Source organism: Furipterus horrens, unplaced genomic scaffold (genome assembly GCF_987537825.1).
Source record: "Furipterus horrens unplaced genomic scaffold, mFurHor1.1.pri manual_scaffold_12, whole genome shotgun sequence".
NCBI classification, from domain to species: Eukaryota; Metazoa; Chordata; class Mammalia; order Chiroptera; family Furipteridae; genus Furipterus; species Furipterus horrens.
This window is the reverse complement of record NW_028327182.1, coordinates 68,555,691-68,561,870: the sequence shown is the minus strand read 5'-3', so window position 1 is coordinate 68,561,870 and position 6,180 is coordinate 68,555,691.

The following is a 6,180-nucleotide window of genomic DNA, read 5'->3' as shown; positions in this document are numbered from 1 at the left end:
GCATTTCTTTAACCAAAAATTCACATAGGCATGCTAGCAATTTAAGGGTGGTTACCAGTTTAGCAGATTTTTTAAAAAAATGTATTTATATCTTGACTATAATGCTATTGTGTGGGTCAACTAGGCTGCCCTGAATAACACCACAACAAAAAAAGGTGGGGGGTAGAGGAAAGAAACTGATAAAAAGAGGCATTTCAGCCCCTATGTTATTAATGGAAAAAGAAAAAAGAAAAAAAACAACATCACAGTACATGTCACTTGTTGAAAAAATTTCTGACAAGGCTACTCTTGTTTTATGTTTTCAGTGTTCCGAAAATACCAGTATTGAGGCGATTATCACAGGTGTCACGTAAAACTGCTGCCCTTGACCAGCAGAATGTCATGTCATCTCACTGCTCCCTTGATACGTGATGGAGGGCTGTAGACCTATTTCTCCCATAGGTGCATCCCTAGTGCCTATCTTCTCTGATAGTCTTGTAGAGGTTACACTAGTTCATTGGAGGTGTAAACTTTCTTTTGGAGAAAAAAAATATATATAAATATTTAGATATATAGCACTATAGAATAAAGCATTAATAAAAATGCGGCTTTTTTAGAGGAAGACCAAAAAATTCAATGTCTTAAAAATATATTTAATGGCAATGCAAAAGTCTTCCTGCTTTCATGCTGAACTTTTAGAACAGAGGATTGTATTGCAAGACAAAGTTGAATGTAAAGTGATACCCCTGAACATTTTTTAAAGTTTTACTTTTCTAAAATTACACATCACAACAGAACATAGACTATTAAATGTTAGTTTGAAGGTCAATCTCAGTCTATAATATATATACTTTATAAAAAATGTACAAAATGTCCAGAAGTTTTGATTAGTTTTGGGACTAGGAATTGATGGGTGGTATTTGCTATGTGACTCCCCCCAGGTACAGTAGGACTGAATATGGACCCCACTGAATACAGTGTATGACGCATATTTAAGTAGTTCTCTATACTTAGAGTAGTCATGCCACTATATACATGGTTCATGTTCATACTGCAACTTTTAAAACAAGCAAAATAAAAAGGTGATAATATACTAAATTTTCCTCTATCCTGTACATTTCAAAAAAGGCATATGCAATATTTACATTTTAATTTAGTTTACAGAATGGAACCAAAATGTATAAATGTTATGTTTGCTAAAACTTCACAATGTATATTGGGTCTTTGTACATTTTGCCTGACTTACCTTAAATTTAAAATATTTTTTGCTATATAAACTTTAACAGTTATTAAACAGTGTTTTCTTTTTGGGTATGTATTATTTCTGGATATCAAGATGTTAAATATATTTCTTGCTATTGTGATATGACAAAAGACTTACCTAATCTTGCTCTGTCTTCCACTGTACACGCTGTATATAAGGGTCAATGTGACGCTGTTGGAGACAATAAATGGAACTAGAATAGCGCATTGTATTTAGTCTGTATTGATCATGGATGCTCTCCTTAATAGCCATATGCAATAAAATAAAATACATTATTTATGAAATGAAGAAAGCTTTGAGGATATTTTTTCTACATGGATTCTGAATTTAACATAAAGCAAGTCTATTCCTGGTGTTTTGGAGTATATAGATAAACATTCATCTCCTAAAAAATCTTGGATACCTGTCAATTTTAAAACATTCTGGGAGCTAGAAAATAATCCCCCAAATCCCCAAAATTTTGAAAATGTGTTAAAAATATTAATAAAGACTTTTACTTTGCAAAATAGAATTCTTGCAAAGTGCTGGGTGCTGTTTTAAATGCTATATAAATATTAATTTCTTTATAGCACACAACAACCTCAGGTGTTAGGAATCACCATCTCCATTTTATAGACGAAGAGACTGAAGTACAAAGAGGTTATGTGACTTGTCCAAGGGCACATAGCTCATGAGTAGCAGAACCAGGAGTCAAACCCAGAACCGCAGCCCCAGCATCTGTGCACCTGTGCACTCTACCATATAGCCTCCCAGAGATGCACACATAAGGATTAAACCAATGCATACATCAGGAAGACATAGAAGTAAAGACAGAGCCAGGAGGTGCAATTTAGGAGGCAGAAAATATAAACATGATAACTTGATTTTTACCAAGGACAACTTTACCTCCATGTTAGAAATAATTTTTTATACCTCCTTTTTACCCTAAAATTACTATAGTAATGTAATAAATAACATGGACATCATCTCTATTGAGCAAATAAAAAGCAGAGGAATATGGAAGATTTTAAAATAATGACTCAATTCACAAGACAAATATGCAGTATGTGATTTGGGGGAACTTGTAGGTAACTGTGTCCTGTTTGTACCTAGATAGATTGTTATGAGGACTCCCGTTAGGCACAGAAGGAATCATGATCTGCAAGGTTGGATATCCCTGAAACCATACCATTTTAATAATGAAAAGGCAAATGATGGATGTCATTCTAGGAGTCTTCAGGCAGGAATTGGTGAATGTATTTACCCAAAATAGCCAATTATAAATAAAGAAGTGAGGAGCTATTTCAAAGGGCTGTAGATCCTCAAAACCATAAACCTTTAGAAGTTTTATAATGAGATGAAAGATAAAGATTGCACTGCACTGATTTTGGAAGTTTGGTTTTGACCCATTGATGTTCTCAGTAGTCAGCTTGGAAGATGCAAATGGAATTGTGGTGCTGTCATTAGATTCAGGAGTCCGATATCTTTGAACTGACCTGCAGGATCATAGCTAGTCCCCCTTGAAGCCATAGACCCAGGTTAAATATCACTTAGCAAGTTTCCAGGTTGACTTGGGCAGACCATTCGTTTGCACATCTAACCCTGAGCTGACTAGGTGTACTAGTATTTGAGCGAAGCCAGTGTTTGTTACTATAGCAACTCTTAAATGCCACCAGTTGAAGGACAAAGGGCAAAATTGCTTCTCTTTACCCCAATAGTGCAGCTTTTTGACATTTCTCTAATTTATACAACTAAGTGAAATGTGTTTACAATCCTTGTTTTGGCAGCGATCTCTATATGATAGAACTATGTAGTCTCATGTGGTTGACAGTTTGAAAACACTGAACATCCCCTTCAGGATTTCCTGTTAAATTTTGACTCATCCAGCTGCATTTCTGTTCCTGTCTCTTGAGCTTATTTTCACCCCATAGCTCTAAAGACCCCATGTAGCAATTTGGTGGTTTCCTTAGCACCTCCTTGATTTTATACTGAAACTGCTTTTCTTGAATCCACTTGAGCTGCCAAATTACTCATGACATTTGCCACTGCATACAGAAAAAGTTCTGTTCTCTTTTGGACACTGGTTCCTCTGATTGGAGCTGTGCCTCTTAAGTACCCCAACCCCCGTATCTATAGCAGAATTTCCTTCTTTTACCTAGGAACTCTAAAAGCTCAAAAATTTTATCAATGTTTCTTTCACCTTAAGAACTCTACTTCAATTCTTAACCTGCATACATGGGTGGCCCCAAACTCTTCCAGTGAGTGGTTCCCAAATTTTGGGGTTTATCAGAAGCCCCTGAAGTGCTTTTTAGATCAACTCTCTGGGCTTACTCCCACACTTTCTTGTTAACTGGTCTGCGAGGAGCCCAAGAACATGGGTTTCTAACAATTGACCAGGTGATGCTGATGCTGCTGATCTGGGACCACACTTGGAGAACCACTAAACAGCAAAAGAGTTTATCATCTCACATAACAAGAAGTTCAGGGTTGGATGAATAAGACAGCTAAGTGACATCATCAGGGGCCCAGGATCTTTTCATCTTTCTACTCATTCAGCCATCCTTTAGGATCTTGGCTTTTATCTCTCAGACTTGTCCTCTTGTGTTTATAAGATGGTTGGTTATAGCAACTCCAGATAGCATTTTGTTGTGTAATAATATCCAGCAAAGGCAGCCTCTTTTTTTTGGTATCTTTTTAGAATAATGATGCAAACAGTCCCCAAACCACCCTTTTCACCCAGCTCTGCCTTACTTCCATTGACCAGAACTGGGTACCATGCCCACGCTGACATTTCTCCCCAGGAAGGAAGCCTGTGCTGCGGCTGATTTACACTCAAAAAGATTCACACTCTGGGCTGGAAAGCAATCAGGTCAGCATCCCACGAAGCTCCAGGCTGCTAGATACTGAACAAAAGTTTCGTGTTGGGAACATACTCTGAGAAGGGATGGTGTCCTGTTAGGAGGCAGCTAACAGTGTCAGCCATGGCAGCAGAAAATGAACATGTGATCAAAACTCTTTCCAGATGCAATCATTCTCAAAGGTGTTCTCTCCACTCATGGTGCATGTACTCCCAATCTCCAGTGATTTTTAAAAGAAGGATTTATAATAAAGCACAAGTAGCATAAAATAATTTTGCATTATCAAACACATAATAGTGATATTGGCCTATATATATAAGACTTTTATTTTCAAGACCATGGACATAATTCTACGACTGTGTTTCTCATATACATTTCCTTTTCTTATTGAATCCTATGCAACATTGGAAACTATTTTATAAAAGATCAGGATATAAAGGATGGAAAATTGGACCTTTGAAGGTGCACAAAAGAGTAGAAACTATTTAGGCTGTAAAAGAGAAAGCTATGGTGATTTATCAGTATCCATTACATTAAAGCTATGATAAGAATGTGACTTGTCAGTTGACCTCGGAAGAAGATATAACCAGAAAAGGACAAAAGAGAGTGAAAAAAAAGTGTTTGTTTTCCACAGGAAGTAATTTGGTAATAAGGAGGATTATTAAATATCAATATTTATGTCAAATGAATTTTAGATTACAGTCAATCCTCTGTTCTCAAACATCTTTGTTCTCAAACAATTCGGTTTTTGACCAAGCTGTTCATGGAAAAAATGTCTCAGTTGTCTAACAAAACTTTGGGTCTCGATTCTCTACCTGACAACCCTTTCATGCTGATATCTGTATGATCAGTCACGCATCTCTCAGGCAACAGACAAAGGAGATTTGGTTTTTGAGCAAATTGCTTCTCGAACAGTTCTCCAGAAAGAATTAAGTTCGAGAACAGAGGTTTCACTGCATATTCATTTTTTGGAGACCTTAAAAAGATAGGACTTTGTAGGCATCTTTGCTTACAGGGATGAGAGAGTGGCAGGTTAGCTACACAAGCTCAACCAGCCCTTCCCACAGGTGCCTCCCCATTTCACAACCCCAGAAGCAGGATGTTTGCTCCCTTCAGTGCTTTTGTCAACAGCACCCTGGCCTTGTGCAGAACACAGCCTGAAAGCCCATGTATCTGGGTCCTGTTTCTTGTTCTGGCATTGCTGTGGATTAGCACACCACTTGGCACTGGATTTAAGTGGGAAAAAGCACTGGATTTAACCTAGGTGTCTTATACCTAGGTTACTTTGTAATGAAAGTATGTATCAAGGTGGTATTTAAGAATCTGAAGGAAAGATCTTAAAACTTGAATAAAAGATCAGGATTTTAGGTTCATCGTGACTATAGCCTAGCTTTGGAAAATCATGCTGATAGAGCTCTCTAATTCATGACATTTCAAGGGATTATAAAACACGGTGTAGCCAAGCGACAGAATGATCTTTATAAAATGCACATGTGAACGTGTGTCCATTGGGTTAAAAACCCCTCGGTCCAATACTATTTTCCACCCTCCCCCACTCCCATCATTTTATAGGAAAAGTAAAAAATTCCTTAGCCTGGTAGACACAAAGCACTTTATGATATGGCTTCTGCCTATGTGGTTTAGGCTTATTTTCATGGCCCTCTCCCCCAAGTTCTCCCCTATTGTGAGTCTATGCCCAAGACTTACTAAAGTTACATGAATTGCATCCAGCTCATTGACGAAAGTAAACAATGAAACTGAAAAAAAAATGCTGAAATTAAAATAATACCAGGGGGCATTGTTTCATAAAAGATCTCTTAAGAAAAGCTAATGCAAAATATTAGAAGTTGGAAACATTTTTTAAAAATACACATTCAAATGTTACACATCCTTCCTTCACTTCTTCCTTTAAAATCTGAGACTATTCACATTATCATTTCCTCTCTCTGCTTTTTTTCCTATTTCCTTTTTTATATTTGTTAGTTACATTATTATTATTTTTGCATTGTCAAGGGTAAAAAATTACACTTGTTTTGTAATGTACTCAGCATGATTTTAAAATATTCAATCTCAATTTGAAGTGATTCATTTCGTGCCATT